The 27,120-nt window shown below is 46.6% G+C and overlaps 1 long non-coding RNA gene across 2 annotated transcripts in view; it reads left to right on the top strand.

The window, feature by feature from the left end:
• Positions 1–27,120, top strand: part of LOC122682042 — a 96,895-nt gene that overhangs the window by 8,588 nt on the left and 61,187 nt on the right. The window contains exons 2-4 of one of the 2 annotated variants that reach the window (XR_006337196.1): positions 13,557–13,669; positions 13,797–13,903; positions 14,903–15,144. This is a non-coding gene — a long non-coding RNA (uncharacterized LOC122682042). Of the gene's footprint in view, positions 1–13,556; positions 13,670–13,796; positions 13,904–14,902; positions 15,145–27,120 lie in introns of those variants that run through there. The other variant, XR_006337197.1, reaches the window with a different exon arrangement.

Raw genomic sequence — 27,120 nt, 5'->3', positions numbered from 1 at the left:
TATGGCAGCAAGGGACTTTCCTGGTGGTCCAATGGGTAAGAGTCTGTGCTCCCACTGCAGGGACCCAGGTTCAATCCCCAGTCAGGGAACTAGATCCCACATGCCACAGTTAAGAGTTTGCATGCTGCAACTAAGACCCTAAAACCCAAATTAATCAGTTAATATTAATCGATCAATTAATATTTTAATAATAGATTAATATTTTAATCAACCAAATTAATAAATTATTATTTTAAAAATCCATGTGGCAGCAAAACCTGACATGAGGCTATTTTATGGTCTTTCTTGATCCCACTTGGCATGAATATTCATGTTTTTCTTTAGAGATAATGTATTTGATACTGAGATGTTTCCCCATTGTATAACATATGCAATGTATTACATTTATACAGTCTGCAGCGTCCTAAATTCTGATATACATTTGCATTCCAAATGCCAGAAACTAAATTCAGATTTACTTAGGAAAATATTTAAAATGGTGTCTATCATCTCATGGACCTAAAAAAGCTGGGGATAGTTCTGGCTTCAGGTGTGGCTGAATCCAGGGGGTCAAATTATGTCTGTCTCTGCTTCTCTCTTATCACTCTGCTCTGAGCATCTCTCCTTTGCTTTGTCAGGTCCATTCGCATTCTTGCCTCAGGCAAATAGAGGGTATAGGGCATCGTATATGACATCATATATGACAAACTTAGACAGTGTATTAAAAAGCAGAGACATCACTTTGCTGACAAAGGTCTGTATAAGTCAAAGCTATGGTTTTTCTGATAGTCATGTATGGATGAAAGAGTTGAATCATAAAGAAGGTTGAGCACTGAAGAATTGATGTTTTTGAACTACGGTACTGGAGAAGACTCTTGAGAGTCCTTAGGACAGCAAGGAGATCAAACCAGTCAATCCTAAAGGCAGAGGATGAGACGGTTGGTTGGCATCACCCACTCAGTGGACATGAGTTTGAGCAAACTCTGGAAGACAGTGAAGGACAGGGAAACCTGGCGTGCTGTAGTCCATGGGGCTCGAAGAGTCGGACATGACTTAGTGACTAAACGACAACGACAAGGGCATCATAATTGGTTTAGTTTGAGTCACGCCTACAACTCTGCTTTGGATGGAGGCTGGGGTTGGTAGCTCCTCAGAGGTATGAGGAGCAGACCAGAGCAGCAGGTGCCCATCAAGTCAATTATGAACTAGTTCTGTGGCAGTCTAATCCTTCATGGGCTGTTCCAGCTCCAGCGCAATCCCAGTCAGGCAATGAGCACCTGGAGGAGGCGAGACTCTTGTCGTCAGCTGAACTTCTCTCGCTCTTTAAATGGTTATTTATTTGGCTGCGTCGGGTCTTAGTTGTGGCACTTGGGATCTTTCGTTGTGGCACGCAGGCTTCTCTAGTTACAGCGCGTGTGCCTCGTTGCCCCACTACATGTGGGATCTTAGTTCCCCAACCAGGGGTTGAACCTGCGTCCGCTGAATTAGAAGGTGGATTCTTACCACTAGAGCCACCAGGAAAGTCCCTGAACTTTTTGGGTGAGTCCGCTGCGCGATGATACGTCTAAGCATCTCACCGCCGCCTTACTTCTTATTTCTCCAATCAGAGCTCAGGTCCTTCAAGCCACCGTGTGTCTGCACCTCTCCGTGATGGGAAGAGCCAAGCACATGCTGTTGCCCCTGCTGGGATATTCTCACTGTCCATCCACCTGGTTACAGCCAGTTCATTTGCTTAAAGGACACACCTTCAGAAGAGACCTCTCTGTTCCTCCAAGATTCTCCTTTCTCTCAATCCCTGCCCTTCTTTTCTTTTTTCCCAGCATCAGTTTCACTTTGTAATTATATGTTAACTGGGACTTTCACAGCCAACTTCCTGCTCAGACTGGTGTGGTTTGATGACTGGGCTGTGTCTGTCTCTCTCATTACTGTACCTCCTCAGAGCTGGACACACAGCAGGTGATCAATACTTTCTGAATGTATGAATGGGTGAATAAATGAGTGGTAGGAATTGAACGTAAACCCTGATCCCTGCAACCCCAGCTGAGGGGCTCACGCTGCTAACCATAGCCCCCATCTCAGTATCTCCAGGTTGAAATGAGATCTGAGTCTGTCTTATTCTGGCATGTTCTAGAGCACACTGTGGTGGTTTTCCGTGTTCTTCCTTTTCTGTGTATATTTCACATGTGACAGTCCCCCACTTGGGCCAGATTCCTAGCTTTCAGCAGCTCTGGAAGCTCTCATCCAGCTCCAACACCTCTCCCCGTGCCTGCCTCTTCTTACCTGGGGTGTGGTGCCACCTGGATGTCCCCACGTGGGCAGCTTCCTGGCAGATGAGTCCCCTGTGTGTCTTTGGGCTTTTCCAGGCATTCTCTCAGGATGGCTGTCTCAGTCCCAGGGCGCTGGCCAGCACTTTCCCGTGAAGTGCCCCACAAGAGTGTACTGTGAACTCACTTCTCTATCTTTCTATGCCACGCCATCCTTTGGGGAAACTGATCTATGTGGTTCTGATAGGGTAGGGTTCTCTCCTGGAGCCTACTTGCAGTCAGGAGACTGAGCACCAGGGAGGTTGGTGCAGGCCTGTGGCACAGGGAAAGCCAATCAGAGTCCTTTCCTGAGATTTCTCTAATTTCTGCTCATGGGGTCAGATGACTGTGACGCTGAACGCAGTTCTAACTCCAGAGAATAGCCGCTCTGAGAGAATAAACCTGGCTAATTAAGAGAAGCAAAGACTGAAGGATAGAAGACCCTTAGAAAAGGAATGACCCCCTTTACTGGGCACCTTTCTACATGCCAGGCACCCCGCATACGTTTTCCCTGAAGCATCACCAGCATTATGATGGGAGAAGTAACATGGGATGATGAAGCTCTTGGAGGTTCAGACATTTGCCTATGTTTCAACAAGGTGGAGCCAAGCTTCTGACACAGCAGGGTCTGCCAGAAAGCCCTGTGGCCCATGGACTGGTCTGTGGGATGCATGTCTGCCCCCCACCCCGCCACGGCCCTGGCCATTTTGGGGGAGTCCCTTGTCTTGGAGCTGGTCTTGCCCCAGGAGACATGAGGGCGCCCTTTGTGCATTTCCGTGATCCCAGTGGGCGAGCACAGGGTGGGCAGAGGACCCTGTGCCAAGGCCTGGGATGCTGTCCTGCTTCCCCTCCTCCACCTTCCCGCAGGGCAGATGCTTCAGGGCCACAGTGGAAGTGACTCTTAGAAATACCTGTGAAACAAAGGGCTTCCTTCATGACCAAGAAAGTCCCCTTTCCAACAACAAGCAGAACGCTTAAACAAACAGCTGCAAAGCACACGCATCCAAGGAAGCAATTGGGAAAAAGAAGCCTGCATCTCTTACTTGGGTAGCCATGCCCTGGGAGGGAGGCTGGGGCAGATGGAAAGCACCGCCCTCCCTCCCAGCCTGGTGGCCAGAGGAATCGCTGGCATGTCTTAGAGTTGGAGCAGCCCAGCTCTTGACCCCATCAGCCAAAACAAAGAGCTGAATGCACTTCTGAATGGGGATCCCCGACCCTGAAGTAGGGCTGGGGGGCTCTCCCGAGGACAGGAAGGCCCCTCCTTGCGCCAGATTTTCAGCAACTTCAGGATGTGGAGCGAGCCCAGCTTACCACATCCCCTTGGCGAACTGTGACAAGCAGCGCACCAGCTTTCAACACCACCCTTGTTCTCCATCAATGGGCTCCATTGTAGGCATGGATTCTCTGGCTCTGGGAGTTGGTTCTGTGCCCTGGCCAGAGTCTCAAACCAGGGGACCTGGGCTCATCTACTCCCTTCCTCAGTGTTGGGAAGCATCCCCAAGGTCTTGCCCAAGAGCCCCACTGGGGGAGTTTCCTTTTGCTCCATCAGTGGAGGGGCAGAGCGCTGGCGAACATGCTTGGCCATCCTCCATCTGGGCACTTGAACCTCTAAGTCTCCGCTTTGCCCCCTCTCACTGCTTCTCACCTGATGTTCCCCACTTAAGCCCAGGACAGAGGTAGGCAAACTACCACCTGGGGGTCAAATCTGGCCCACTGCTTGTTTTTCTAAATAAAGTTTTATTGGAATAGTGATGCCCATTCACTTACATAGTGTTTATGGCTGCTTTTGCCTACAATGGCAGAATAGAATAGTGGCAACAGAGATTGTATGGTCCACAAAGCCTATCATTTTTACTACCTGGTCCTTCAAAGAAAAACTTTGTCCACTCATGTTCTAAATCCAAGGGGAGCAACAGAGAATTTAAGGTTTGGCATTTTCAGTCTCTAGCTTGACTGACTGATTCATTCATTGGACAAATACTATCTGAGCATCTCCTATGCCCCAAGCTCTAAGATGGTTGCTAAAGATACAGAATGGATAAGGTAGACATGCTGCTTGCCCTCCAGGGAAGCAGAGGAGATGATTACTGTGCAAACCGTTCACACACATTTAGACTGTGCTAAGGGTTACAAAGGAAAGGGTGGTGTGCTATGTCAAGAACACAGGTAGGGTCAAGGACAGTTCTCTGGTGGGAGTAATATATCAGCTGAGACATCAAGGGGGAGTGTTCCCAGATCAGCAGTTCAGGGAAGGGAGGACAGAGGATATTCTAGACAGAGGGCCCAGCCTGGGCAAGGCAGGACAGAGCATGGCCCTGGCCAGGAATGGGGTGAGGCCCTAGGAGGAGACTTGAGAGATGGGCCTCACTGGATGGGCGCTTGCCCCCTGGGCCACCCATTCACTGTGACTAGTCTGATGAGAGGCTGGGACAGTGTCCCTCCTTCTTTAAGACAATAAGCTTTCCCTTTTCCCTTGTGTAAAGCTCAGTCTAAATCAGATTAACAGTTTCTTCTAAAATGGTGTCTGGTTTGAGAGCCACTAGCCATGTGTGGGGTTCCCAGGTGGCTCAGTGGGTAAAGAAGCCTCCTGCAATGCAGGAGACATGGGTTCAATCCCTGGGTCAGGAAGATCCCCTGGAGGAGGGCATGGCAACCCACTCCAGTATTCTTGCCTAGAGAATCCCATGGACAGAGAAGCCTGGCAGACTGCAGTCCATGCACAGGTGTGGTAATGTAAATCTAAATTCAAATGAATCAAGATATGATTTAAAATGTTGAGATCCTCAGTCACATGAGCCATGTAGCAAGTGCTTGAGAACCTCATGTGCAGACTTAGAGCATTTCCACCATCAAAGAAAGTTTTTCTGGGTGACTTTGGCTTAAATGAGGACCCTGGCCTGATCTTCCATCAAGACATCACCACTGGGGACTTCCCTGGTGGTCCAGCGGTTAAGACTTTCAATGCAAGGGGGCATTGGTTGGATCCCTGGTCAGGGAACTAAGATCCCACCTGCTGTGTGCTGCAGCAAAAAAAAAAAAAAAAAAAGTCATCGCAGAAGTACTTATCTATCAATTGGAAAAATAAAAAGTCTGCGATTTGGCATTTAGGATCTTCTATTCACAAACTGTGTGATCCTGGGCAGGTTATTAATTTCTCTAAAATTCAATTTTCTCACCTGCAAGACAGGCACAGAACAGTGTTGGCTGTCCCTCTAAATGCAACTGTAATAATTTCAACCTTGGCAATATAGTGAAAAAAATGAAAAACCTTCATGGGGCCCTGAGAATCCCTATGAGGGAGGAAATCGTCTTTGTGAAAACTGCTGAGTTGCTATGAGGTGAGACCTGAGGGGTGGGTGACAATATCCAGTGACTTTCACTGGATGTTAGTTTTTTATTCATTCATTCATATGAATATGTGGCCAAGTGTCTTGACTCCTTGTGACCCCATAAACTGCAGCATGCCAGGCTTCCGTCCTTCACTATCTCCTGGAGTTTGCTCAAACTCATGTCCATTGAGTCGGTGATGCCATCCAACCATCTCATCCACTGTTGCCCCCTTCTCCTCCTGCCTTCAGTCTTTCCCAGCATCAGGGTCTTTTCCAATGAACTGGCTTTTCAGCTCTTTGCATTAGGTGGCCAAAGTATTGGAGCTTTAGCTTCAACAGTCCTTCCAATGATATTCAGGGTTGATTTCCTTTAGGATTGACTGGTTTGATATCCTTGTGGTCCAAGAGATTCTCAGGAATCTTCTCCAGCACCACAGTTTGAAAGCATCAATTCTTTGGCACTCAGCCTTCTTTATGGTCCAGTTCTCATTATGTATGTCCCCAAAAATGCAATGCAAACTAATTTAAGGGAGAAAATAGTTTATGTAACATTAGTAATCTTAGGAGGTGAATCAAATCTGGGAAAGCTGGATCTGGGGCTCTAGGAATAGGAAAAGGGCCGAGTTTTCCCTCTCTTTCTTTGGTCCCTCACTCCAGTCTAATAAGACGGCTGCTGGCAGCTCCAGGGCAACATGAGCTTCCTGATTCCACAGCGAGGAGAACAAGGAGTTTCCCAGAAGCCCCGTTAACTGTGTCTTTGTGAGTCACTGGCTCTGATGGGGTCACGTGCTTCTCCTTGAACCTGTAAAATGGGATGGTCTGGTTGGTTTGGGCTCTCATATGTTCTCCAGCGGCCGAGCTAGAGAAATTAAGGAAAAAAGTCAATCAAGGGAACTGAGGAACAAAAATAGAGTTGGGCAGATGCTCGGTGTGCAGCAAGAGATGTTCAACACCCTGTGATGCTCTGAGTGTGGCAGAAGGCAGGCTGGGCCCTGCGCCCTCACTGAGCTTATATTCTAGCGGGAGTGTTGACCCTTAACCCGATGGCCCTTTGCCTCCCTTCCCTTCTGGCCCGAGTCCAGCCCAGAGAGAGGAGTGAAATTAACTGTCCTTTGTTATTGGGACATTTCCTGAGAGCAACAAAGGGCCTTTCACCGGAGAGCACAGAGCAAGTAGATGCAGGACGACCTGGAAGTCACAGAATTTGGTTGTTGAGGTGCCAGATGGAAGACACCCAACAGGTCATGTTCAGAATCTGGAGCTGAAACACACATACTCTTAAAGAGAAACATCCATATATGGCCAGTGTAGCAGGTACACCTTTTGGAGTGAAGGGTGCTGGGCTGGAAACTCAGAAACTGAAAACCCACGTAAGGTTCTACAAAAGTCAGTGCTCGGTGGCAGCCAAGTTCTCTTCCAGGCTTCACCCTCACGCTGGCTGGATGTGTCCCTCTGGGAATTGCGGGGAACTAAGGCCCCAGGAACTGGTTCTCAGGCCCACCCCTCTCCAGGTCACCAGACCACTTTCAGTGGAGAGTTCTAGGTGGAGGGAGCAGCAAGTGACAAGACTGTGGAGAAAAGAACATGGACAAACCAAGGGACAAAAAACAGAAGGCTAGAGCAGAGAGACAGACAGGGTGGGCGATGAGGGTGGATGTGGAGTTTGGAAGCTGAGGAAATGAGCTTCATCACTATCCTGAGAGCCTGGGGTGCCCTTGATGGGAGTGAAGTAAGGATGGAGTGGGAGAGACAGGCTGTGTGAGTTTCCTGGGGCTGCTGCAATTAAGAAACAAAACCAACCAACCAAACAAAAAGTGTGGCTGAAATGAGAGAAATGTACTCTGTTGGAATTCAGAAAGTTAGAAGTCTGAACTTAAGGGGTCGGTTCCCTCCAGTGACTCTGGGGAGGGGTCAAACTCTTCCAGCTTCTGGGGGCTCCTGTCAGTTCTTGGTTTTCCTTGCTGGCAGCTGTGTCACTCCAACCTCTGCTTGTCTTTGAACAGCCCTCTTTTGTGTGTGTGTCTCTGTGTGTGCTCTCCTCTTATAAGCCCTGGTCGTTGGTCTTAGGGTCCACCCTAATCCAGTATGATCTCATCTTAACTAAGTACACCTGCAGAGAGCATATTTCCTATGAGTCCCATGTGAGGTTTTAGGTGGACATGAGTTTGGGGGGACACTTCAGTTCATAGTGGTGGTCTGATATGATTCTCACTTGACACGAAGGACTCCAGCAGCACGAGGAATGGGTTGAAGGTTGCTAGCATGGCAGGCAGGAGAGAGGCGGAGGGAATCTGGACCAGGGTGGTAATGGTGGCAATGGATGGAGTCCAAAGATGCTTTGGAAGCAGAATCAACAGGACTTGGTGATGGACCAGGTGTGGGCAGATTAAAAGGGAGATTGTAAGAATGTGCCTTGGGTTTCCAGGTGAGCAGTCTGCTCCATCATCAGTGAACCCAACTTGGTGAGGCTTAGGGTAGGACATGAAATAGACTTGCAGAAGGAAGAAAAGGAAAAAAAAAAAATTAAAAGAAAGAGAAGGTGGCTTGGGCTTGTTTCCACGCCAGGAGCTTTGTGCACAAGCTGCAGGAGGTCTCTGGGGACACCTCACCACCTCCTGGCTCAGCGCGTGGGCTCCACACAGAAATGCTGATGGCCCAGCAATAGAACAAATCACCCTCCCAGTGAGCTCATCCTAAATTAGGTCTCTTCTCCTTGCTCACTCCAGCCCCTAGACCGAGGAAATTGCTAACAACATGATGGAATGTAGCATCCTGTGGCCTTGGGGCTGGGACTGCCCAGTGCCAGGTGACAAGCTTGCCTTCTCTGTCCCCTGGTGTCTGAGGGACATGGCCTGACACGGTGGGCAGGGGCAAGTGCTCAGAGTTTGGATCTCTGACTCAAAGTGCTGGGACAGGTCCCTACCTTTCTTCCTTCTGTGGACTTCTGGTGTCATAGAGGTAAAGAACATGCTCACTGGAGCCAGGCAGCCTGGGTTTGCTTAGAGTCTGGGTTAGTTCCTTGTGGCTGGGTTAGTAACAAACTAACATAAACTCACTGACTTAAAAGCTACAGAAACATAGGGACTCTCCTGGTGGTCCATTGGCTAAGACTCCATGCTCCCAATACAGGGGACCCAGGTTCGAACCCTGGTCAGGAAACTAGGTCCCACATGAGAGTTGCACATGATGCAACTAAGAGTTAGCATGCTGCGACTAAAGATCCTGCATACCACAACTGAGACCCAGTGCAGCCAAGTAAATAAATAAACTAAATATTACTATTGCTTTGTTGTTCAGTAGCTAAGTCATGTCTGACTTTTTGTGACCCCATGGACTGCAGCATGCCAGGCTGCCATGTCCTTCACTGTCTCTCAGAGTTTGCTCAAACTCATATCCACTGAGTTGGTGGTGCTATCCAACCATCTCATCCTCTGTCATCTGCTTCGGCTGTCCTCAGTCTTTCCCAGCATCAGGGTCTTTTCTAATGAGTTGGCTCTTTGCATCAGGTGGCCAAAGTGTTGGAGCTTCAGGATCAGCCCTTCCAATGAATATTCAGGGTTGATTTCTGTTAGGACTGACTGGTTTGATCTCCTTGGGGTCCAAAGGACTCTCGAGAATCTTCTCCAGTACCACAGTTCAAAAGCATCAATTCTTTGGTGCTCAGCCTTTATGGTCCAGCTCTCACATCTGTGCATGACTATTGGAAAAACCGTAGCTTTGACTAGGTACACCATTGTCAGCAAAGTGATGTCTCTGCTTTTTAATATGCTGTCTAGGTTTGTCATAGCTTTCCTTCCAAACAAAATAACTCCCCCCACCCCCACCCCCCCAAAAAACCAAAACACCAATATCAAAAACCTCTCCTCTCACAGTCTGCAGGCCAGATGTCTGAAGTCAGTGCCTCAGGGCTGAAATCAAGGTGCAGGCGGAGGCTATGCTCCCTCTTAAGGGGAGAATACTTCTGGCCTCGTCCTGGTGATCAACTTGGTGGCTGCTGGTGATCCTTGATTTGTGACTCCATCACTCCAGTCTTCAGGGACAACATCTTCAGGTTTCACTCTGCTTCCCTCTTGTAGGGGTACGTGTGATTGCATTTAGACCATCACATAATCCAGGACACTCTCCCCATCTCAAGGGGAGATAATTCAATCACTCTTTTGATCCCTGGGTTGGAATGATCCCCTGGAGAAGGGAAAGGCTACCCATTCCAGTATTCTGGCCTGGAGAATTCCATGGACTGTATAGTCCATGGGTTGCAAAGAGTAGGACATGACTGAGCGACTTTCACTTCACTTTTCCTTTACTACGTCCAGGGATTAGAACCAGAGATTTTTGGTTGGGTGGCAGAGAGTAGCTTTATCCTGCCTGCTACAAACTCCACTTAGAGTCTGCATGGCAATTTACTTTTCTCTCTGTGTCTCTGTTTCGTCATGTGTAAATAGCAGAGACTCTGCTTTTAATGAAAGAACCCTGTTTCTTTGGGCTTTCCTGGTGGCTCAGTGGTAAAGAATCTGCCTGCCAATGTAGGAGACGTGGGTTGGGAAGATCCCCTGGAGAAGGAAGTGGCAACCCACTCCAGTATTCTTGCCTGGGTAATCCCATGGACAGAGGAGCCTGATAGTCTACAGTCCATGGGGTTGCAAAGAGTCGGACACGACCTAGCGACTAAACAACCACCACCACCCCAACTTTAGGTGGCCACAAGGTCATTGGAACACAGCTAGCATTTCCCGGGATGCCTTGAAGCTTGAGGAGATCATGTGTCTTGGCTCTAGCCAGTGGGAAGTATATAATCCCCTTCTCTTTCTTCATGCTTGCTGGTTGGGAGTTGGACGTGATGGCAGGAGAATTGGAGCAGCCATCTGGGACCAGGAGGTCAACTAGGGAATTTAATAAGAGGAACATGTTTCTCTCTTCTCCCCCTTCCCCTTTACCCCTTGTTCTTCCTCTTCTTCCCCCTCTCCCATGAATACTCCTCTTTTCTCCCCCCTCTCCCATTTCTCCTCCCTCTCTCTTTCTCCTCCCCATCCTCCTCTTTGTCATCACTGCTGCTGCTTTAGTTCTGAGGCTCCTGAACTCTTAGGTGACCTTGGCCATGACACTCAGCCCTCTGACCAGCTTAGCTTTGGGGATCTTTGCATGGAAGTGCCTACCTGAGCCACACCCATAGTTTGCTGTTTTTTAGTCATTCTTGATTATTAATACAAACAAGCAGTGACTAATCAAGCTGCTGTGCTGGGCACTTGACATACCTGGTTTCCAGACTTTACAGCAATTCCTTTGTAAAATGATCCTTATGTTAGAGATTGTGTCATCTTTATCAAATTCCTAGCTGTCCAGTGTTACTGGTGAAGAAGCTGAGGCTAAGAGCCTCACAGTTTCACATCTGGTGGGGATGGAATCAGCCTGCTTCTTCAGCCATGGCCCTGCATCCTTCCGTGATAGTTTACAGACCCCCAAAAGGGGACTGGTGCTGGGTCAGTAAGGGAGGCCAAGGGAAAAAAGATCAGCCCCACCCTTGAGGAATTCCTCATGGGGAAGGGCATGCTGGTTTCCGGAGGTCCTCTGGGGTCAGCCCCGGGGTTTCCTGGAGAAGGCAATATGTGACCTGAACCATGAGGAGAGAGTAGGGTGTAGACAGGGTCAGTGCAGGGAGCTCTAGGGTGGTGGGATCAGGGTGTGCTGGAGAATCAGGAAGTGGACCATTTGTCCTGGGGATGGGTGAGGGTTTTTATTATTATTACTATCATCATTTATTTATGTGGCTGCACCCGATCTTAATTGCAGCACTTGGGATTTTTAGTTGCAGCATGTCAACTCTTAGTTGCAGTCTGTAGGATCCCTGACCAATCATCTAACCCAGGCCCCCTGCACTGGGAGTGTGAATTCTTAGCCACTGGACCACCGGGGAAGTCCTGGGGTGAGGGTTTTGGGTCTGAGCAAAGTAGTGCTTTCTCTGTTCACCAGGAGATCTGAGAGTTTCTTCCTGTCTCCGAGAAATGTGTTTCTCTTTATATTAACACAGCACATATTCATTGGGAGAAAATTTGGAAAATACAGGAAATCATAGATCAGTCCTCTCCACCTAAGTGGAGTAGGAAAATGGCAACCCACTCCAGTATTCTTGCCTGGAGAATCCCATGGACAGAGGAGCCTGGTGGGCTACAGTCCAGGGGGGTCACAAAGAGTCGGACACGACTGAAACAACTGAGCAAGCTCCACCTAAGAGTTCACTGTTGTGAGATTGATTAGCATCTGTACTCACCCTCACGGACCCTTCCGATGTAGGCATCCTGCTGCCAGCTCTCCACAGCGCTGTGTCCTGACAAGGCAGAGGGGGCAGGGTGCTCTTTGGCCTCCTATCCCATTCTTGAGGGCTTTACCCGCATTACCTAAGCACCTCCCCAAACCTCCACCCCCGCCAATGCTGCCTCACTGGGGGTGAGGATTTTGACATGAATTTAGGGGGTGGGGTGGTCATACACATGTAGTCCATAAAGAGTGCCACTGAAGACCCGTCCTGTCCCCCTTTTATAGCCACAGCTCATCCCACCCCTGGCAGCTGATACTGCGTTCTCCATTTCTATAATTTTATCATTTCAAGAATGTTATATAAATGAAATCACAGAGTATATAGCCTTTTGAAACTTTTTTTGTCACTCAGCAGAATGCCCTTGAGAATTCCCCATGTAATTCTGCATCCCACAAAGGGAGGACTGCATTCAATTAGATGAATAGATCGTTAATATATTTAACTAATGCCTCCTACTACTTAGTCTACTTAAAAGTTATTTTGAGTTAGGCTGTGACAAATATCCTTGAAGCCGAGCCTTTGCTTATATAAAGTATTTGCTTATATAAAGATTTGTTTCTGAAGACAGATGCCCCACGTTGGACTTGCTGAGTCACACGTTTTAAAAAACACCTTGCCTAATTGGCCAGTAGAAGCCATGTCCTTATTTTCACCCCTCCCACTAACATGGGAGACTCTTTGGGTCCCTACATCCCCACATCCCTCATCCCCCTCACACCACTTGGGCATGTGAAATCTTAGTTTGCCAACTAGAGGTGAAATCTGTGCCCCCTGCAGTGGAAGCAGGAGTCTTTTTTTTTTTTTTTAATTGAATGATAATTGCTTTAAATAAATAAATAATTTAAAAAATTGTTGCCGACAAATTTACAATACCATCATTAACAACAACAAACCCACTGCTTGGGCCAAAGGGCCATTGTCTGTGAACTGGGTACTTCCAGGACGGTTGGCAAGTCGCATAAAGGCTTTCAATAGCTAGTTGTCACCCCCAAATGCAAAGCATCAGCTCTCCTGGGTCCGTGGGTTCAGCAGAGAGGAACAGGGATGACAGAAATGGAGATGTGGGGGAGAAGTAGAAACATGGAGGAGTCCTGCCTGCTCCACATACCAACCACAGACCCCCACAAGAAGCCCCTTCTCAGGGAGGGGCTTGTGCCTGCAGTGGTTCTTCCCCGAGCCATACGGGGTGGCCCTACCTTGCTGGCCCCGGCCCGAGCCCATTCTCACTTCTGGGTGGGTGTGATTTCATCAAGCAGCAGGAGCTTGTCAGCGCCCGTGCTACCTGTGATCAGATGCACAGATGTTCGAAACTCAGAAAGGTGCTAAAGAGGCTGCTGGGCCATGAAGGGGGGTTGTGTGGGGAGAGAAGAAGCTTCTGGAAATAAGACAAGCCAGTCCCTGAGTGTGATAGGGCCTTGGTAGGACTGAGGAATGGTCCCACCTGGGGGAAGGGTCAGGTCAGTATTGTCTTGGGACAGTGCTAGCTGGCCCGGGATGGGGGTTCAATCTGCCTCCAAGTCCAAATCGGGGAGCTTCCCTCTTCTACCCTGCCGAGTGCCCCAGGATCTCCCATCCCTTTGGATCGGGCATGGGCCCCCACTTCATTCACTTATTGTCTCATTCTTTTCTCAGTTCCTTTGCTCTGGACTTCTATCACGATTCTGGGAACTGGGAGAGAGCTGTGAACAAGAGGCAAAGCACCCAGCTCCCTCATTGAGTGGGTCGGATGGAAAGTAAGTCAACAGGTAAGCATGCAGAGCAAGTTCGGAGCCCTGGTCCATCCACTGCCTGTCTTGCTTCCCCCTGGGACTCCTCTGAGCTCTCTCCAATCCTTCCACAATCACCACTGTCTCCTCTTTTCTTTTGCCACAGGCCACGAAGGTCCGCAAGACAAAGCCCACATCATTCACAACAGAACCTGGCTTCTCTTTCTGGGATGCTGGAGAGAGGATGCACCTGATGGGCACGTGCTGCTCCAGGTGAGTGCAAGCGTTCAAGTGTCACAACACCTTATGAGGTAGGGACTGTCGTGATCTCCTGCTTATAGTAGATATAGTAGATTCCTGCTTATAGTACAGGAAATTCAGGTGCAGCGAGAGGTTAGGTAAAGGTGCCCAAAGACACACAGCTAGCAAAAGGAAGGCTCTGGCATTTGAACTTAGGGCCAAGATCCTGTGTTCGTAATTTCTGTCCCATGTGGCTTTGTGGATGAGTGAGGGCAGGGGCCATGCCTGTCTGTTCAGCACCGGGTCCCACAGCATCTGACTTGGAGTTAATGTTCAGTTCTTATTTGTGTAATGAATGAATGAATGAAGTCACCTTTACCAGGATGGATGGTGCTACTTCTGTGAGGGGTCATTGGGCTTCCTGTACTGTTTTTGTTTTAATTCAGGTTTGGCAGGTGCTTAGCTCTTGACACATGGCATAGGTCCACTGAGTGGATGAATGACTGAATTTGTATTAAGCCGAGAGGCAGAAAGAGAGAGAGGGCAGTTGGGAGAGAGAATCCCACCTTTGGATGGACACATGGGAACCTGGCTCCAGGGTCACGTCTGGAGCCAGGATGAGACGGTTCGATGCTGCTAAGTGCACAGATTGTCTTAGTGTGGGCTTTGGGGGTGAGTTCTGGTGTTTTCCAACAAGAAAGAGAGTTTTTGCCTTCTTTGGGTGTGGTTGAGTGGCCTAAAGGGGTTAGACCTGAAGTCACCCACCAAAGAACAATCTCGATGTGTGCATTTATTGCAAGCATTGGCCAAAACCATCCGCTTAACCTCTCCTTCATTTACTGATGAAGTTCATTACAGAAAAAGTGGGGAGATCAGATGAGGTATCTGAAAAGAGAGAAATCCCTCCTGGTTCTACCACTCAGTTTATTTTATTTTTACTTTTTAAAAAATTGAAGTACACCTGATTAATAATGTTTCAGGTATACAGCAAAGTGATTGAGTTATTCTTTTTCATATTCTTTTCTGTTACAGATTATTACAAGATATTGAACATATTTTTTCTGAGCTATCTAGTAGGATTTTGTTGTTTATCTATTTTATACTTACAGTAGTATGTATCTGTTAATTGTATGTATCTGTTAATCCCAAATTCCTAATTTATCCCTCTATTCCTCCCCTTTGGTACCCCTAAGATTGTCCTTTTGTGTCTGTGAATCTGTTTCTGTTTCATAAATAAGTTCATTTGTATCATTTTTTTAAAGATTCCACGTGTATGTGATATCATATTTGTCTTTGTCTGACTTACTTTGCTTCCTTTAATAGTCTCTAGGTCGATCCATGTTGCCCCAAATGGCATTATTTAATTCTTTTTAATGGCTGAGTAATATTCCATTATATATTTATATATATATATATATAATATCTTCTTTTATCTATTCATCTATTGATGAACATTTAGGTTGCTTCCATGTCTTGGCTGTTGTAAATAGTGCTGCTATGAACGCTGGGGTGCGTGCAACTTTTCAAACTAGAGTTTTCATCTTTTCCAGATATATGCCAGGAGTGGAATTGCAGGATCATACCATAGCTCTATCTTTAGTGTTTTAAGGACCCTCCATACTGTTCTCCATAGTGGCTGCACCAATTTACATTCCTAACAGTGTAGGAGGGTTCCCTTTTCTCTACCATTTAGTTTACATCAGCCAAATCTACTAGTATTTCCATAAATGGTGTATCAGGGTCATTAGGTGTTTAGAAAGAACATGGGAAAACAGAGCCATGTTATCGCCAGATGGTGTTTGATGGAGCCATTAGCACACAACCGCGCAGGTAGGGACCCCCTGACCTTCATCTCCTGGCTGAACAGAGGCACAATGTGGTCCAGGGATAAAAGCACCCTGTCAACTCCCACTGCTCCAAGTCAGGAAGGTGGGTTGCTCTTGGGAAATTTGGGATGGGGACCAAGGGATGTCCCAGGAACAGTCTGGTGAGGAGGTGACCGTCAGCAGTGGGTGAGGGCCCTGCCCTCTTCCTGCCTTGGCAATGAAGTCTGTGGGGGTGCCCCACTCTCGCCTTCCTCATGTCTGTGAACACCAGCCACTGCAACGGCATTCCTCTGCCCTAAGGTTTCCTGTGGAAACTGTATGAGCGATGCCATTCCTGGGGCCGGCAGGAGTGATGGGAGTGGTTGCCCCTGGGAGTGGTCCTCAGCCAGTGACCCACCAGGCGGTACCTGAGTCCCTTCCGGTGGGATGACCTCCAAGCCCGCCAGCAGTAATGAGCTCCGGGAGCTCAGACACTCTAGTGGCAGCTGGTGACACTTTGTGCGGCTTCTCTCACTTCCCATCCCCCCACCCCACCACCAGGTGTCCTGTGGACTCACCTCCCTGTCAAATCCTTCTCATTCAAATCCTTGCCTCAAAGTCTTCTTCTAGAAGCCCACTGTCTGCCCGCATGACACGCAGGAAAGGAAGACAGATGGTAAAACCAATACTGGTGACGACTGCTTTAAAGGGAAGCCCCAGAGTGGTGGGGAAGCTACGGGGACTCAGCCTAGAAGGAAAAGAATACCTTTGCTTTGCTATTGTTGTTGTTCAGTTGATAAGTCATGTCTGACTTTTTGCGACCCCTTGGACTGCAACTGGCCAGGCTTGGCATTCTTGGCCTTGCTAGTTGCTTGGCATTCTCAAAGACAGATTGTCCTAGGGACCTTTTCTAACATGCAGGAAACTCTTAGAGCAATTCAGAAACCTTTATCAAGTGCTTCCTTTGTACCAGACGTCCAGCCTCAACACTGAGGCCAAAAAACTGGATTTCTCTTGTGCAGTTCAGGATATAACCGGGGAGACACGGATCAGATGATCTAAGGAACAAGTGTGCAGATGCAGGTGTGACATGTGTGGCGAAGGGGAGGTGAGAGGTGTCCCGGCTCCTTTCACAGGAGGCTTTGACCTCGTCGGCTCCCTGGAGTGGAGCTCCAAAGCACGGGGAAGCTTTCACCAGATGCAAAGGGAAGGACACGTGTTCCAGGCAGAGGGTCCAGCATGTGCAAAGTCACAGGGATGTTGGGGGACGTGGCTGGAGAAGCCACACAGGGCCAGCGAGATGCACTCGCAGGGGACGAGACTGGAAGATGCTGTCCCTGACCATTCAAGGGTTTTACCCTGGGAGTCTCGGAGGCTATAAAGCCAGTGACAGGCTTTAGCTGACATGATTTAGCTGAAAGAGATCACTCTGGTTGCTATGTGATCACTCTGAGTTTATCTAAAGATTCCTTCCTGTCCCCTCCCTGCCTCTCTGGGCCATTATGACCCTCGGACTGGAACCCAGAAGCAGGAAGGCTGGGATTGGCCTCAACAGAGATGGTGGTCGTCCCATGGTTACCAGCCCACTGCACAGGATTCCTCCTCTTGCCAATTGCCGTGCTGTTTCCAGAGGCATGTTCCCGCCGGAGGAGTAAATGTGTGGCCTTATATAACATTTGGACGTCCCTCGCGGCTGGAAAACAGGGCTCCTGTCAGGCGATCAGCCCCAAAGAGCACGCCTTGGATCTGATAAACAGACGTTGGCAAACAGGAGGTTTGAAGGTGGTGCCAAGTGCTGTGGTTTGGACTGGTCCTGCGAGGGGAACAATCGAAACAGCTAACCATGTGCAGGAAGGGAAGATGTGGGGGAAACATAGCTTGAGACAAAAGAGGCAGTGTGGGCGGTGGAGGGCCGCCGGGCATGAGCGGGGGCAAGGGTCTGCCTCTTACTGCAGCCTTGAAGGTGGCTCCCAGCCCACCCAGAGGGAGGCCGTGCTTGCTGGTTGGTCATCGACCATCACTGTTCATCCACTAACGTTCCTTCCGGCGGTGCCTCCTTCGAAAGTAAAGGGGTGAGGTGGGTTACCGGGTGTGAGCGAAGGGTGTCAGTAAGCAGTCCATTATTAGAAGCAGCTTTTCTGTGCCAGGTGTTGCATTTTCCCTATTTCTTCTCACTTCATCATTTCATCCCCACAACCACTCCAGGGGATGGAAGATGCAAATGAGGATTCGGGAGCGGAGTGACGTCAAACGTTCCGCCCGAGGTCCTACGGCTGGTGAAGGGTGGGGTCAGGTCCGAATTGGCCACTGTTGACCTGTTCCCTTCAAGAGTGCCTAGCTGGACATTGCCCATCCACAGGTTGGTGAACCTAAGTCTCCTACCGCCCGCAAGAATCCTTTCTCCATCCAGTGAGTAAGCTGACTCTTTACCTTCTGCAGCCTCAGGGCCTCCTGTCACCTCCTGCAGGGACTCACAAAACATTTGCAGAAAGACTGAGATTGTGCTCAGGCATCCACATGATGTGGTAAAGCACCTGGGTGTGGATAGAGAGACTCACAGCTAGAAAGACCTCATCTCCCACAAACGCCGGCTCTGGTGATGTTAAGATGCGCCCTTACTCCTGCACTACTCCTGTTCTATCCTGGAGGCCAGGCTGGGTGGAGGGCTGTACACTTCTGTGTTTGTGCATATTATACACAGCAAGGCCTGTAGAAGCCAGCTCAGTTGAAAGACAGAGAGCGTTTTTTTTTTTTTCTTTTTTTAAATTTTTAAATGTAAATGCCTGGTGTTTGTTGGAACAGATTTTGGCCTGTATTTGGCCCTGCATTTTTTTTTTTTTTTTTAAATTTCACTTCCACTAGGGGCTTAAGTTGTTGGGTTTGGACAAGAACTAGGCAGGCAGCTGTGGCTACTTGCCTGTCAGGGTTTAATCTTCTTTCATTTGTGTGGGGTGGTGGCCCACAAGGCCCCGGTTTTGTGCCGCCATTGCTTAAAACAGAGATCCTATGTCAGGCATCCATGAACCTTGTGGTCCTTACTGGACAGGCCACCCCAGCAGGCACAGGACAGACAACCATGAGTGCTTGAAGGCCTGCTTCTAGGCTTAGCAGATGAATGAAGCAATCTGACTGTTCTCTCACTCTCCCCTCCTGCCTGCCCCATCCCCCAAACCCCGCACCTCTCTGACCATTGACATCTCACTTCAGTGACTTAACTTTTAAGGAGAGGTGAGTAAACTAACCCCTTTGAGAACAGATGTCAGGTTCTTATTCTATCATGTGTTTTTAGCCCAAACACCCACATTTAGTTAAAAAGAAAAATTCTAGGACACGACTTTAAAATTCTAGAAGAGATTAAATTTCATCTCTGTTGCATTTGGTTTGCAAAACCCTGGGATACCCATTGTAACTGCAGCCCATTCTGGTTTAGGATTTAGGAAAAGGCAGAGGTCTAAATTCAGATCTTTCATTCAACCGTTCATTCAACCAAGTTGCTGAGTACCTACTGTGTGCCCAGTACTCTGCCATGCTCTGGAATGCTGGTCCCTGCTCTGTGGAATCTCCACTCTTAGGGAAAAGACAGACACTAAATACATGAATAAACAAGGCACTTCCAGACCCCAATCAGTGCCACAGGATGAGAAAATGGACTATGTGCTGGGGCAAGAGGGAAAAAGTCTGATGGGCTGATGGGAAAATCTTCCTGCTGATATTTATTTCCCATTTTCTACCCAATACATAGTCAAAGCTATGGTTTTTCCAGTAGTCATGTACATGTGAGAGTTGGACCATAAAGAAGGCTGAACACTGAAGAACTGATGCTTTCAAACTGTGGTGCTGGAGAAGATTCTCAAGAGTCCCTGGGACTGCAAGGAGATCAAATCAGTCAATCCTAGAGGAAATCAACCCTGAATATTCATTGAAAGGACTGATGCTGAAGTGAAGCTCCAATCCTTTGGCCACCTGATGTGAAAAGCCAACTCATTGGGAAAAAACCCTGATGCTGGGAAAGATTGAGGGCAGGAGAAGAAGGGGATGACAGAGGATGAGATGATTGGATGGTATTACCAACTCAGTGGACATAAGTTTGAGCAAACTCCGGGAGATAGTGAAGGACAGGGAAGCCCAGTGTGCTGCAGTCTATGGGGTCGCGGAAGAGTTGGACATGACTGAGCACCTAAACAATGACAACAATTGGAGACAGATTTGAACGCAGTCTACAAAAGTTCTGAGGCTTACTCTCCTTTCACAACTGTTTCTTTACCGTCAGGATTGTCACGCTTAAATTCTCATTCACAGAAGGATACAGTCTCATGGAACTCTCCTGCAAAACGAAAACTCTCATCAGAGGGCCTTGCCAGCTCCCCAGAAACACTTGGAGAGTTCTGAATATCCTTCACCTTGCTGGGACCTTGAGAAAGCATTTGGGTTGTTTCTTTGTTTGTTCTTAGACTGAAATGGGGCCATCTCTTAAAGGTTGGGTGATATCTATAGACCTGGCCCCAAACTGGCTATAGAGAACAGGTTGGAAATTTTAGAAATAAGTATATGTTTCCTTGTAAGAGTGCCATCGGACTTCCCTCATGGTCCAGTGGTTAAGACTCTGTGCTTCCAATGCAGGGGGCACAGGTTCAATCTCTGGTCAGGGAAGTTCCTCAAGCTCTATTGGGTGGCAAAAAAAAAAAAAAGAGAGGGATTATGATATGTGTAAACACACACACACACAAACACAAACATGTGCACACCTATTTATAGTTGTTATGGTGGTGTTGGTGGTGGCGTTTAATACCACATTCTCCATCTCACTTCTCACCTTGAAAATGACATAAGTAACTCATTCCCTAAAGTATGCTTGTATCTGCAAGTCAAAATATATGTTAAAAGGGACTTCCCTGGGTGGGCCAGGGGTTAAGAATCCACCTTGCAATGCAGGGGACGAGGTTTCAATCCCTGTTAGGGGATCTAAAATCCCTCGGTGCCATGGAGCAACTAAACTGCCAGCCCCAACTCCAGAGTCCGTCCATGGCAATGATGGAGCCACATGAAGTAACAAAGATCCAGTGTGCCGCAACAGAGACCCAATGCAGCCAAATGAATAAATATTAAAAAAAAAAATATGTTAAAAAAAAAAAGAGTGCCATCAGTGGTGGCTTTGAGACAAGTTAGGTGGCGAAGACAGGAAGCCGAGCTTGCGGCGGACTGGCATTTCCAGCACCCACGGGGGCCCTGAGACTAGAGAGAGGAAACATTTGCAAGACCTCCTTCCTGGCTGAGAGGTGGGGCCCACAGCCAGCCCAGCACCAACCACGAGGGAAGCTGGGTGTGTTTGGGTTTCGTCTTAACATCTTGGAATGATTCATTTTGTCTTCTGCTCTCAATAAAACCCACCAGCCTTGCGAGGACCTTCCCATCATCACAGACTCTGCTTTGTATAAAATAAATTGGATCCGCTGGCGTCTGATTCATCTACATTGAATGCGGCAAAAACAGTGTTTTGTGAGAAATTCTTGCTGTCCGGCTGGCTAAGCCGGGAGAGGCTTGTCTTTAACAAAACGCCTCCTCCCCCTTGGAAAACAGGAAGTTACAGCGGGCCAAAGAGAAAATGAGTTCCGGGCTGGCCCGGTTCAAGTCCAGACTCCACCCCCACGCCCACCTGTGGGCTCCGCATCAGCCTGCCCAGCTCTCTCCAGCTCTTGACATCGGTGGGTGGTTAAGCCGCTGTCAACGCGGCCCTCCTTTTTGGCCTGGCCTATCTGGTGTCAACAATGTCCCTGTTCTTATTCAGAGAGAAGGTTCCACTTCCCCCTCATCTCTCCTCTTGGCCCCCTCCTTAATCCTCTGAGTGCAAAACTCTGAATGTGTTTTTTCCTCAGATACATTGAAAAAAAAAAAAAAAGGCGGGTGCCAGAGGTTTTTAGCCAGCACTCCATATTCTTTCTTCCTGGCTTAGAATTGAAAAGGAGCACTGTTTTATCATCCTTCGGCACAGGTTTCTAACCTAAGAAGCTTCTTGAAGGTTATTTAATTAAAGATGAATGGAAACCCTATTCAAACTGGCTCAGATAGAAGAGGGAATTTATTGGCTCATATCCTTGAGAAGGCTTGTAGCTTCAGGTACAGCTGGATCTAGGAGCTAAAAGATATCATCAGTAATCACTTTCTAGCACTCAATTTTACTTTTTTCTTTCCAAGACACATTATCCCCTCTGGTTGGTGAGATGCCTGCCATCAACTTCAGGCTAACATCCTATCACTATAGTTACTACAAGCAAAATTGGTATGGGCAGGCAAAAATGAGGTTGCTGTTGGTTTAGACCTAACTGGTAGCTCTCCATGCAACTGCTTGTACTTTAAAAAAAAAAAAAAAAAAAAAGTTTCTTTATGTTTTCCAGTCTTTCCCAAACTTTAAACAATGAACATGAGGCTAGGTAAAGATAGTTTGGTTGTAAACAACAGACATCTAGTCAAACTCACTTAAGCACAAAGTTTCAAAGAATTTAAGGATCACAGGCTTGACCTGTGAGAATGGAAAGGAGAAATCAGAAATCTGCTGAGAATCAGCGTGGCATTCTTCTCTCTCTGTGGTCTCTACTTCTTCCAGGGTGCTGATGTCAGTCTCCTGCTCTCATCTGATGCTTTCTGTGCTCATTGCAGGACATGGCCACTGCAGGCAGCTCTCGAAGCTGCTCAGAGGTCATCACTGGAAGCCCATGCTCTTCTCTGAGTCCCAGGAGAGAGAATCTGATTGGGCTGGCTTGGGTGAGGGTCCACCCTAAGTCTGTTCAGTCAAGGCCAGGACACAGGACACATGGCCTGTGTCCACCCTATAGGGAGAATGGAAGCCAGGTCTCCGAGAAGAAGGTCACAGTCCTTCCTACCACAGTGGAAGTGGTGTCCTGTTCCAATCTCAGGCAAACCCTGCACTAGTTGGAGGGCCTTCTTGGGGCGCTTCACCCCTGTGACATCCCGCTTTGCCTCCCGTGTCGTGTTTGTACTGCCATTTCTATAGACCAGTGTCACACCTGGGTCTCAGCCTCTGTACTATTTTTTTTTAACACGAATAGAACTTATTTGTAAATTATTCAAGCAGAACATAAAGTCACATTTTAACCTTTTTTTTAAATCAAAGGATAGGTTTAATCTTTGTTGTTGTTCAGTCACCAAGTCATGTCCAACTCTTCGAGATCCCACGGACTGCAGCATGCCAGGCTTTGCTGTCCCTCACTATCTTCCAGAATTTGCCCAAGTTCATGTTCATTGAGTCGGTGATGCCATCCAACTATCTCATCCTCTGTTGCCCCCTTCTCCTGCCTTCCATCCTTTCCAGCATCAGGGTCTTTTCCAAAGAGTTGGCTCTTTGCATCAGGTGGCCAAAGTATTGGAGCTTTAGCTTTAACATCATCTTTCCAATGAACATTCAGGGTTGATTTCCTTTAAGGTTGACTGGTCTGACCTTGCTGTCCAAGTGACTCTCAAGAGTCTTCGCCAGCACCACAGTTCAAAAGCATCAATTTTTTGGCACTCTGCCTTCTTTATGGTCCAGCTCTCACATCCATACATGACTACTGGAAAGACCATAGCCTTGACTATAGGATTTAATCTTTGTCTATGTCCCAAACAAGGTAAGAATCTCTGGATTCTTCCCTGTCTTTGTCTTCGTCCTTGCTCCTTGTTCCACTTTGAGATCTCTAGTTCCATATTGTTACTAGAAACTAAATGTTCAGACTGAAATAGAATATTGCTAGTTTCTTTGATCTGTTTTGGGATTTTCACATCTTCCTCTGTCTCGGATTTATTATTTCTTTTTTTTTTTGTTTTGTTTTTATTTTGTCATACATTGATATGAATCAGCCTCGGATTTATTATTTCTTTTGCTGAAAAAATTCTTTAGTCATTTTCTCAGAGAGTGTCTCTGTGATGAACCCCCTGAATTCCTGCATGTCTGAAAAATCACTTCATTTTGTTTTACCACTCAAGTGCTAGTTTGGGATTGTTTTTTAAAAAAACGTTTTGTTTTATAATTAACGATGTTGTGATAGTTTCAAGTGAACATTGAAGGGACTCAGCCATACACATACATGTATCCATTCTCCCCCAAACTCCCCTCCCATCCAGGCTGCCACATAATACTGAGCAGATTTCCATGTTCAGCCTCAGTACTATTGACATGTGGGTTCATTCTCTCTTGGGGAGACTGAGCTGTGCATAATGAGATGTTAATGTGACCTGACCTCTACCTACTAGATCCTAGTGCTCCCCCCCTGAAGTGTGACAACCAACAATGTCTCCAGACATTGCCACATGCTCTCTGGGGGCAGAATCACCCCAGATGAGAATCTCAGTGTAGACCTTCAAACTTGCCTTGGCCTCACCCTCTTTAAAGGAGCCACCCCCCTTCACCACAAGCTTGCCTCTGTCGCCAGGGTGTTTTCTGTTCCCTTCATAGCAAAGTGTCTCTAAAGAGTTGATTCTCACTGAGTCCACTTCTTTTTCTTCACTTCTATTCCTTGGTCTAAGAAGACAATGGACTAATAACCAAAACAGCAGCTATAACTTTTTAAATAGCAAAAATGAAAGGTGATAGATTTAACCTTATTGATGGTTTAAATTGAAATTTGGATGAATGATAAGAATTATTAATGAAAAACTAAAATATATTCGATTTTGGAAGTTTATGAATATAATCTAGGGGCTTCCCTGGTGGTTCAGTGGTTAGGACTCTGCATTTACACTGCAGGGAGCATGGGTTCCATCCCTGGCTGGGGAACTGAGATCTTGCATGCTGCATAGTGTGGCCAAATTAAAAAAAAAAAAAAAGGAAATATCTAAATTAAGTCTCACATTCAACATCGAACATTTTTTATATCAATTTTTAAAATGTTTTTTCTTCAAATAAGTGAAAAGTGTTATCAGACAAGATTACAATGCTTACTTATTTTTTAAATAAACCTTTTATTTTAAAATAGTTTCAAATTTACAGAAACATTGCAAAGATGGTACAGAGCATTTCAGTATATCTCACACCCAGTTTCCTCTTTTGTTAGCATGCTAGTTAACATTTTGATTAATTGTATATAAATTGTATATTTGTTGTAATTAATGAACTACCATTGATATATACAATCTATTGAATGATATAGTATATATCACTCTACTATTGATATATACAATATAAAAAAATAAGATACATTATTTTTAAGAAAAGTCCATACTTTATGTGAATTTGCTTAGTTTTTCCTCAGTGTCCTTCTGGGTCAGGATCCCACTCAGGATACTGTGTGATGTTCTGTTATCATGTCTCCTTAGGCTCCTTTTGGCTGTGACTGGTTCTCACACTTCCTTTAGTTTTGATAACCTTGACGGTTTTGAGGAGTGGTGGCCGTGGATTTTGTAGAATGTCCCTCACTTGGGATTTATCTATATTAGGCTGGGGGATAGGTTTTGGGGAGGAAGACCCCCAGAAGTAAAGTGTCCTTCTCATCATATCATGACTTATTACAGTTGATGGTAAAGTTGATCACCTCACCCAGGTGACGTTTGCCAGTTTTCTTCACTGTGAAGTTACCTTTCGTCCTTCTTGTCAAGTCTTTTCTTAACCTTTGGTCATGGGTCTGTAGTGTGCCTGTGACATAATCTTGCATTTGATGTAAAAAAAAAGAAATAGAATGTCATATCAATTTAAACACCTTTGGAGCAGAGTTTTTTCTTAAAACCCTTTTGCAAAATATGTGGCTTTCTTAAGGGAAAAAAAGCATTCTGTCCAAAGTACCATTCAGTTCAGTTCAGTCACTCAGTTGTGTCTGACTCTCTGCGACCCCATGGACTGTAGCAGGCCAGGCTTCCTTGTCCATCACCAACTCCCGGAGCTTGCTCAAACTGAGGTCCATTGAGTTGGTGATGCCATCCAACCATCTCATCCTCTGTTGTCCCTTTCTCCTCCTGTCTTCAATCTTTCTCAGCATCGGGGTCTTTTCCAATGAGTCAGTTCTTTGCATCAGGTGGCCAAAGTGTTGGACTTTCAACTTCAGCATCAGTTCTTCCAATGAATATTCAGGACTGATTTCCTTTAGGACTGACTAGTTTGATCTCCTTGTAATCCAAGGGACTCTCAAGAGTCTTCTCCAACACCACAGTTCAAAAGCATCAATTCTTCAGTGCTTAGCTTTCATTATGGTCCACAGCCATACATGACTACTGGAAAAATAATAGCTTTGACTAGACAGACCTTTCTCGGCAAAATAATGTCTCTGCTGTTTAACATGCTGTCTAGGTTGGTCATAGTTTTTCTCCCAAGGAGCAAGCATCTTTTAATTTCACCATCTGCAGTGATTTTGGAGCCCAAGAAAACAAAGTCTGTCACTGTTTCCATTGTTTTCCCATCTATTTGCCATGAAGTGATGGGACCAGATGCCATGATCTTTGTTTTCTGAATGTTGAGTTTTAAGCCAACTTTTTCACTCTCCTCTTTCACTTTCATCAAGAGGCTCTTTAGTTTTTCTTTGCTTTCTGCCATAAGGGTGGTGTTATCTGCATATTTGAGGTTATTGATATTTCTCCCGGCAATCCTGATTCCAGCTTGTGCTTCATCCAGCCCAGCATTTCTCATGATGTACTGTGCATATAAGTTAAATAAGCAGGGTGACAATATACAGCCTTGACATACTCTTTTCTAATTTGGGACCAGTCCGTTGTTCCATGTCCAATTCTAACTTACTTCTTGACCAGCGTACAAATTTCTCAGGAGGCAGGTAAAATGGTCTGGTATTCCCATCTCTTTAAGGATTTTCCACAGTTTGTTGTGATCCACACCGTCAAAGTCTTTGGCGTAGTCAATAAAGCGGAAGTAGATGTTTTTCTGGAACGCTTTTGCTTTTTCCATGATCCAGCGGATCCACTTTGATCTGGTTCCTCTGCCTTTTCTAAATCTGGCTTGAATCTCAAAATAAAATCTGGAATGAGGTTTAGTTTCTTATCCATGGGGATACCATTCTTATTGGAATGGGTTATCAAAAGAACTTGATTTTTCTCAAGTTTTCAGTTTTCTTTTTCTTTAAAAAAATTTTTGATTTTCTAAGTACTGTGAATTTAAGAAGGGAAAAATGACCCAAGTAACTGGGGACTCCTGAGTTCTCTGTGGACACATGAAGTGCACTTTAGAAATAAATGATTGCCTAAATAATCCAGTACTTAATGCTTCCTACAGTACAAATGGAAGTTTCATTTAAAAGCAAATATTCCAATGACCCCCACCTCCATGTCCGGCCCCCCACCCCATTCCATCCCCTGAACAACCTGCCAATTGTTTTTCTTTTTCTTTCAAGGAATTTTGGAGCTAAATAAAAAAAATTTACATTCTTCAGTTATGGCAGTCAACTTTTTTTCTTTGCTTTGCTGAAGCTGCCAAATGTTGCTTGCCTTTAAAAGGCACTTTGAGGTATAAGGAAG

The sequence above is a fragment of the Cervus elaphus genome, chromosome 23 (assembly GCF_910594005.1).
Source record: "Cervus elaphus chromosome 23, mCerEla1.1, whole genome shotgun sequence".
Taxonomy (NCBI): Eukaryota; Metazoa; Chordata; class Mammalia; order Artiodactyla; family Cervidae; genus Cervus; species Cervus elaphus.
The sequence above is the reverse complement of the archived record's forward strand: the minus strand, read 5'-3'. Positions and strand labels throughout refer to the sequence as shown.